Raw genomic sequence first — 9,886 nt, 5'->3', positions numbered from 1 at the left:
ACAGAGTCAGTATGGGAAGTGGCTTACTTTAAGCAAATCCACAATTAGTTTCCCTGGAATGGGAAACACTCTGAATGCACAGCTGGTCAGGGGAAAAGGATGCAGTATTCAGAGCACTCAGTACCAAAGACTACCAAGTCTGTAGTCAGACTACCCCGGTACAGGGCACCCACTGCAGCCGGGCACCCCACACAGAGAAATCAGGCTGCCACAGCTGCCTCAATCTGCGCATGCACCTGACAAAAAGAGCCCCTACAATGCTGACCTTCACTTGGAGGGAAAAGCAGCCTCCACCCCCACCACCTCCACTCCACCCCCGCCAACACCACCGTGGCCACTATGGTCCCAGACAGGAAAGAACACCTCCAGCGCCACCAGATACAATTGATAGCAGTGACAGAAAATAAGGAAAACCTGCAGCCAACTTAAAAAAAATCCCAGAAGACACCTGAAACAGAAAGATCAAAACAGGCACAAAGAAAACTGTATTTAGACAGTTCAGGTCCTGGGTTCCAAGGGAGAAAGCCACTTTCATTGCTGGTGCTGTAGTGGACACACAGGAGCAGGCAGCTGGTATTTCAGGTAAATAGTAAGTAAGCTGAAAACTGAGGAGGTTTTATCCCTACACCCTAAAAGTGGAGTTTGATAGAGACTCCAGAAGTTATGGCATCCTGCAGCTACTGGTATCTCCCCAGTAATAGAGAATAGGGACCGATTCTCAAACTGCCACCCCCAGAGTTCCAAAGTAAAATTGAAATGAAAACTCAAATTACTAGAATCCCCAATTTAGAATACTCCCTGCCCCTGTCATGGAAGGACACAATTTGTCAGCACCCAAATTGTGATACTCCACCTTATAGTAGGAGACTGGAAGCTGAGACCTGTTACAACCAGTTGTGCCTCCTAACCACAAAGACAGGCAGCAACCCTCAACCCAAAAAGTACAAAACCAAAATCAACTAAGAAGATAGAAATTCCATCCCTGACAACAGTTTTGACCACCTCAGCGGAAACAATCTCCATATTTATCAGCAAGGTAGTTTTCTCTTTTATCTCACTTCTTTTTTTTTCTTTTTTTCTCACTTGTTTTCTCTTCTATCATACTCCCATTTTTATTCCATATTTCTTCTTTTTTAAAATTTTCTAACTATTTTCTTAAAATTCCAAACATCATTTTTATCATATTGTACTACTTTTTTGCTTTTTTCTATTATGCATGATTATTTGTACATGTATGTGTGACTTAATTGTGCAGATAAATTTGAAAATATATATATATATGTTGTTATAATTTTATATTCATATTAATTGCTTCATTCTGCACTTGTTTATTATTTAGCCTTGATTTGTCTTAGGTAGGGTTCAAATACATTCAAGTTCAAGTGATTAGCTCTTACAGTTGCCAGTTTGCCCATACCATGGTTCTGGCCTCTCTTATCTCCCTGTCTTTGCTCTCTTCCCCTACTAACAACCAAATTTTCCTGCCCCCACTTCCTTACTTTCTTTATTTTATCACTTTCAGTTAATCTAGCTGACATCTGCTACCTATGTCTTGTTTGTCCTCTGATCTCTTTTAAAATATTTCAAGCTTTCCAACACCTTCCCACTCTATTTTCTCTTTACTTAAAAAAACTGTAATCATACTAAATAATAGGATTATATAGTTTGTTCAATTCATTCCCCATTCATGTTGAAGTGATTCTTAATACAGTGTACAACATAGTAGACACTTGATGTCAAATGCTGGATCTTATTCACAGTTTTATGTTAGTGGTACTGATGTTAATCATTGACCCCACTGAAAGGAACAATAACAAGGAGAGACACAGTGTGCAGAGGCAGGGAAGGTGGCAGAGTGGCTCTTTGTCCAAGCAACCACATTTATTTATACCAACAGGTTACATTAGGTCATTAGTACCATAACCGCATTATTGCTTAGAGTATCAGTAAGGTTGCTTATTCTGTAGTTACATTTCACAGTTACAATATGCAATGTTAGGAGCATTGTGCAGTCCTTAAGAAAGTCTATTGTTTGAAGTTACTGTTAGTTGGGCAGTTTCAGAAGCATCAGAGCTTGATGAAACATCGTAGTTATCTAGCAAACAATTTCTTCTATCCACAGGAGCTATGTGCCTGCAATCAAGGTGGAAGTTTGATGAGGCTCTAACACAGAGGCATCTCAGGGCATTGTCATACCAGCTAGACTAGCACATATATTAGCTATATTATTAGATCCTAAGAGAGATTACAGGATATTCTAAGGATGGGAAAGCCTGTTACCCCTCTCCAGGGGGGCGGGTTTCTTACCAGGGGAACACTTCTCTGTACATTTCCACGGTCAGAATCCCTACACCCCATCATTCCTATATAGATGGCAATTAATGTTACAGATGTCAAAGTAGACTCTGGACATTTATTTTTATCCATCAGTTACTGACATTAGTGCTATTCCTAACTCTCCCCTCCCTCTAAGAGGGGCTGGAAAAATGATTGGAATGCTTCAAGATTACAGAGTAGAAACCCTGATGCCAAGAAATTATCAAAACCTAGTCAAACAACAGTGAATCTCACCCCATACAAGAATCCCACCTGAGCCTAAATATGATTTCAATTAATAGAAGTGGGGATACAAAATCCCCCAAACAAAAACCAAGCCAGAAGGAGAAACAACCAGAATGGAACTTCAGGTCCCCCACCACCTTGACATCTACACATTTATCAAAAACTGAAAGAAATCCTAGTTTTAAAAGGACATGTGTATAAAAGAAGAATGGGGATCCACCTCAATTGATACTCATGTCCAGGAACTTCTGAAAACATGAGGAAACTGGTGAGCAAATTCCGCCCCCCAAAACTCAAAGCCCTCTAACAAAGGGTCACATAGATAAAGAAGTATGAAATTCCAGAGAAGGATTATAAAAAATTGATTGTTAAAATGTTCAATGAACTAAAAGAAGATCTGAGGAATAAATTGGGAGAGAAAATGCAGAGATGAAAGATCACTTCAATAAAGAAATACAAATGTTGAAAAGAAAACAATAGGAACTCCTAGAAATGAAACATACAATGAATTAAATTAAAATCTATTTGAAAGTACCACCAACAGAGTAGATTGCATATAAAACAGAGCTTCAGCCCTTGAAGACAGAATCTCAGGCCTTGAAAACAGGATATGCAAATTTAAGTACATGAATATATGCATTCTATCAGATCATAATGGAATGAAACTGGAAATCAACAGCAAGAAAAATAATAGAAACCACATGAATACATGGATATTATGCAATACTCTTTTAAATGAATAATGGCTCAAAGAAGAAATGGAAGAAGAAATCAAGAAATTCTTAGAAACAAGTGAAAACAAAGGTGCAGCATATCAAAATATTTGGGACAGTGTGAAAGTAGTGTAAGAGGAAAATTCTTTACATTTAGTGCCTATATTTAAAAAGAGAGAGAGATTCCAAATAAATAAGCTTATGCCTCATCTTAAAGTCTTAGAAAAAGAACAAAATAACACCAAAGAAAGGAGAAAACAAGAAACAATAAGAATCAGAACCAAAATTAATGATATTGAGAATAAAAAACAATACACAGGATCAATACAACAAATAGTTGGTTCTTTGAAAAAATAAAGAAGATTGATGAGTCCTTACCCAAACTAACCAAAAGAGAGAGAAGACATAAATCAACAAGATTAAAGGTGAAAAAGAAGCGATTACACGTCTGAAACCCAGAGGATTATTAAAAATAATTTTGAAAACTTATACTCCAATAAATTCTAAAATCTAGAAGACATTGAAAAATTTCCAGACACATACAACTTGCCCAAACTAAACCAGGAAGATATATTTAAAAAAAAAAAACAAAAAAAACTTAACAGACCAATATCAAGTAATAAAATTAGAACAGCAATTAAAAGTCTACCAATAAAGGCCCAAGACCAGATGGATTCTCAGCAGAGTTCTACCAGATCTTTTTTTTTTTTTTCTAAAAAAAAAAAAGAACTAACACAAGTTTTTCTCAAATTATTCCATGAACTTGAAAGGGAAGGAACACTCCTGAACACATTCTATAAAGTCAGAATAGCCCTAATACCAAAATTAGACAAAAACCCATCTGGGAATGAAAGCTAAAGATCAATATCCCTGATGAACATGGATGCAAAAATTCTTAATAAAATATTAGCAATCTGCATTCAAAAACATTTTAAGAAGATAACATAAACAAGTGGACTGTATCTCAGGGATGCAAGGCTGGTTCAACATATGCAAATCACCTGATGCAACTCATCACTTAAAATAAAGAACAAGAATCATATGATTCCTCAATAGATGGACAAAAGGTCTTTGGTAAAATACTGCAACCATTCATGGAGAAACTAGGGATAGAAGGAATTTATGTCAACATTATAAAGGTTATATATGACAAACCCATGGACAACATTGTATTGGATGGAGAAAAACTGAAAGCTTTTCCTCTAAAATCAGAAACCAGACAAGGATGTCCACTCTCACCACTTCTATTCAATAGAGTTCTCAAAACTCTACCAAGAGCAATCTGGCAAGAGAAGGAACCTAAAGGACTACAAATCGGAAAAGAAGTCAAATTATCACTGCTGGTGACATGATCCTATATCTACAAGAACCAGAAAATTCCACCAGAAGAATTCTTGAGCTGATAAATGAATCAACGTAGAAAAGTAGCAGGAAACTGTGGGATACCACAGTTATTTGAGCTTATTTGAACATCTTCACTTGGCCTTGAGCTAAGGAGATTCAGATTTGGCATTGCAAACTCTTTTGTGGCTTCTCCCACTCAATGAATTGCACAATGAACGTGACCTCTGTCTTTGCTCATTAGGGAGACCACTCTGGTAGCTCTAGAGCTGGGCGTAACCCGTTGGAAACTGGACAGCCCATCTCCTACCTTAATTAGTGAAGAACATTCTATGGAAAATCTTTGATGTTTCCCCCATATAAATAAAGGAAACACGGACTCTCATACTCTTTTTCCAGTGTGGAAGCTTGATTTCTAAGATAGAAGAGTCATCCCACCCTGTTTTCTAAAATTATTTCCTGTGTACTGTAGTTTTTTCACTGTCTTCTTTTTCTTAGCTTTTATTACCCCCCTCCCCACCCCAGAATTCCATCAAAGAGGCACCTTCACTTCCACTGCCCACTCGGGACATGGGTGGGAGGAAATAAGATCAACACTCATAAATTAATAGCTTTTCTATACTCCAACAGTGATACAACCAAGAAAGAAATCAGAAAAACCATCCCCTTCACAATAACCTCAAAATAAAATAAAATATTTTGAATTAATCTAAACAAGGAGATAACAGATCTCTATTATGTAAACCATAGAACACTGAAGAAAGAAATTGAAGAGTACCTCAAAAGATGAAAAGACCTCCCATGTTCTTAAATAGGCAGAATTAATATTATTAAAATGGCCATACTAGCAAAAGCAATATATACATTCAATGCAATTCCCATCAAAACAGTCCTAAAATTCATTTGGAAGAATAAGGGACCCATAACAACCAAAGAATTTCTGAACAAGAAAAGTGATGTAGGAGGCATCACAATTCCCAATCTCAAATTATACTACAGAGCTATAATAGCAAAAGCAGCATGGTATTGCCATCAAAATAGGCATGAAGATCAATGTAATAGAAGACATAGAGACAAACTCTTATTTTTATAGCCACCTGATACATAACAAAGGTGCCAAAAAAACATGTTGAAGAAAAGACAACATTTTTAATAAATGGTGCTTGGAAAACTGAATGTCCATATACAGAAGAATGAATTCATATCCTTATCTTTCACCCTACACAAAAATAAAATAAAAATGGATCAAATGTTTAGAAATTATACCAGAAACCTTGCAGATTCTAGAAGAAAACATAGGGTCAACACTCCATCACACAGCTGCAGTCACTAACTTCCTAAACAAGACCTCTAAAGCTCAAGAAACAAAACCAAGAATCATGAGTGGTATGCCCTCAAATTAAAAAGCTACTGCATAGGAAAGGAAATGATTGAGAGAGTGAAGAGAGAGCCTATAGAATCGGAGAAAATATTTGCCAGCTACTCCTCTGATCAGGGATTAATGTGTGCAATGGGCAAAAGAACTAAACAGAAACTTCTCAAAGGAAGAAACGCAAATGGCCAAGAAATACATTTTAAAAATGTTAAGGATTTCCAGAAATTAGGGAAATGCAAATCAAAACTATGCTAAGAATGGCAATTATCAAGAACATGAATAAAATGTGGGGTAAAAGTATACTCTTAAATTGTTGGTAGGACTGCAAATTGGTACAACCAATTTGGAAAACAATATGGAGATTCCTCAAAAACTTAGAAGTAAAACCACCTTATGACCCAGCTATCCCACTCCTCAGTATTTATTCTAAAGATCTAAAATCAGCATATCATAGCACCACAGTCACCTCAAGGTTTATAGCAGTACAATTCACAATAGCTGAATTATGGAATCAACCTAGATGTCTGTCGATATGTGAATGGCTTAAGAAAATGTGGTATATACACACAATGGAATTTTACTCAGTCATAAAGAAGAATGAAATGATGGCATTTGCTGGAAATGGATAAAAATGGAGAAAATCATGCTAAGAGAAATAAGCCAGAGTCAGAAAATTAAAGGTCAAATGCTTTTTCTCATAAGTGGAAGCTAGAGCCAACCAAAGAAAAGAGAGTGGTTAGGGAGGGAATCAGGTATCATAGAGATATAGGGAAAGATCAGTGGAGTAGAAAAAGAACAGGAATGAGGAAGGAAGGAAGGAAAATGGGAAGATAAATAGAAGGAATTTAACAAAATCATGTTATATTCTTATATAAAGATACCAAAGAGAATTTCACCTTTATGTGTATGTAGAAGAAAGGAAGTTTAATAGAGTAGAGGAAGAAGAATGGGGAAAAGAGGAGGGCAGAAAAAGGGGAAGGGAATGGTGATTGAAATCAAATTCCTTGTATGTATGATTTTATCAAAATGAGCCCAAATACTAGGTATAATTATAATGTTCTACTAAAAAATTTAAAAAGAAATAAATCTACAATGTTATCTCTATTTACTGGTGGAGAAAAATCACTAAATTGAATGTATAAGGGGGAGCTTGGTTTCCCCAATTGTATTTTTAGTGAAAAATCCTAATGTACATAATATGTATTTTTTCAAATGTATTTTCCTTAGTAAATAGAGTTAGAATTCTCAGAACAGCAAAACTACAAATATTTGAACACTCAAAAAAAGAAGATTAAGATACTTGAAAATGACATCAAAATATCCAAAAAAATAATTTTTTCTCATATTAAAATCATTTCAGATAAAATAGGAATTCCTCGAACACAAGCCCTAAGATACTACAACTCATCTTGATAGCCAAGATGGCTTCTAGATGATTAATGAGTGGGTAAAATATACATTGGCACATGCTAGACAAAGGGATGATTTATATTCTAGGTGAGACAAAGTGGGACGTTCACAAGATTTTGTCACACCACTCAAAATGGCAGGCAATTTAAAATTTATGAATTGTTTCTTTCTGGAATTATCCATTTAACGTCTTTAGATCATAATTGACCATGAGTAAGTGAAACCATGGGAAGCAAAAACACAGATAAAAGGGACTACTATACTATTGGAGATCATGATCCAAATCTCAGAGGCTTAACAAATAGAAATTCTTTTTCCTTTCAATTAAAAAAAATTCAATGTGGGTATAATGTAGGCATCATTCCAAGATAATGATTCAGGGATTCAGGTTCCCTCCATTTTATATCTTCACCATTGTACATCGTCTCAGGTGAACAAGGTGAACTTTGAGGATGAACAAGATGAACAAGGCACACCTGTTTCTTAACCCATGACATTCTGCCAGGGTGAAAGTAGTGTTCTGAAATATAACCCCTACTTGAAGCCATTTTCCAGCTGCAACTCTTCCCTTTTCAATAAGAAAATGAATCTTTTTCTGGAGAGCTATCTATGTGTGACATACTTCTCTCATGTTTTAAACTTAAATGTAATACATACACATTTAAATCATTACAAAGTAGGTATTTTATGTTAGTTCATTGTTGCCATGACAAATACCTGAGATAAACAAAAGGAGGACATTTATTTTGCATCACAATTTTACAGCTTTTAGTCCAGAATTGTTTGGTCCTGTTACTTTGGGCCTATGATGAAGCAGAACATTATGGCATGGAGCATGTGGTAGAGTAAGCTGCTCACCTCGTGGTGGGCAGGAAGCAAAGAGAGATGGGAAGGGGTCAGGATCCCACTATCCCTTTCAAGGTCACAATCCCAATAACCTAACTTCCTCCAAGGAGGACCCTCTTCCTAAAGTTTTCATCACCTCCAAATAGGGGCCCCAGCTGGTGACCAAGACTTTAACACGTGGGTCTTGGGGAGAGATTTCAGATCCAAACTACTGCATATTTCTTTTGCATATTTTCATTATTAGCATATAAAAATAACCAATGAGAAACAAATACTATAACATTTTATAGATCATATTATCCACTGTAAAATTTCACTAGCTCCTTTTAAGGGTCATAAATTTTACATTGTTTTATCATTTGATTCACATTCATGTACAATTTAGCACAAATTTATCCTAAATATTTTTTCTGGAAATAATTGTATGATCATAGTTCTATGAAGCAAATACATACACAGAAGTAAATTTAATGTTATATTTTGTTTCCTTATAAAGTCCAAGTGAACAACTTTTTGGATCTGATGTAATTAAAATTATTAATACACAATTGATAAAATAACTATGTTAACTTTTTATAAAGATTATTTAGAAAGGAAATTAAAATACAATAAGAAATGCATTCTTACTAAGATAAATGGGCCTTTTTTCAAATTTATTCATATGTTCAAGGATAAATATCACTTATTCCCACTGCAGTAATAGATTTTAAGAAGCATTTTTCATGTGAGTAGCTGAGCGTGAAAGGAGTTTTGCTGTGATAGTGTTACTCATTTCTTTGTATTTCCTCTAGATTATATGCCAAAACTGTATAGTAGTCTGTCTTCAAATTAGTTTTTAAAATTTATGAGGTGATGTCTGCTATTTCTGTTTTTGTTTTGTTTTGTTTTCTGTGGTGCATGGGGATTGAACCCAGGGCCTTGTGCATGTGAGGCAAGCACTCTCCCAACTGAGCTATATTCCCGGCACTATTTCCAATTTTTGAGAGCAAAAAATTGGAAAGAATTGGAAAGCAGATTTCTTGAAAAATAAGAAATAAAAAAAAAATGGAGGAGGGAAATGCTGGGGAGTGACATTGGCCAAATTATATTGTTATATTGTATGCATGTGTGAATATGTAACAACAAACCATTTGTTATTTTACCCTTTTAATCTATGAGTTTCTCAGCTACTGGAAAGTATAATAAAATGGGTTTCCAAAATATATTGAGTATCTTGAGTTTGCCCTCTATATCTACTCTTAACATTGCTTTGTGTTCCAGGAAAAAAGACTGACAAGCCCTTTGTCTTTCAACACTTAATTTGTTTCAGTCATTAGAAGCCTCTCAGAAGAGATTGGAGGACCAGGAACAAGTGGTGTCAGATATTTTTCCTTAACTTTTTGTGGGTTTGTTCTTTAAGGGGTCAACGTTAGATGAAACTGAAATAAAACACCTCACACTATTGGAAATAAAAGAAAAATCACAATTAACTAAATAACTAATTTCAGAAATAAAAAACAATGCTACAGACAATGAAAAGAAAGTTAAATTATTTTATTAATAATTTTACAAGAGTACAATTTGATTGCTTACATAAAGTGGGTAAATAACTAGAATTAGGCAACTAACCAAAATTGACGAAAGAAGAAACCAAAAATGA

This window comes from Callospermophilus lateralis, chromosome 4, assembly GCF_048772815.1.
Source record: "Callospermophilus lateralis isolate mCalLat2 chromosome 4, mCalLat2.hap1, whole genome shotgun sequence".
Lineage (NCBI taxonomy): Eukaryota > Metazoa > Chordata > Mammalia > Rodentia > Sciuridae > Callospermophilus > Callospermophilus lateralis.
This window is presented reverse-complemented; position numbering follows the sequence as displayed.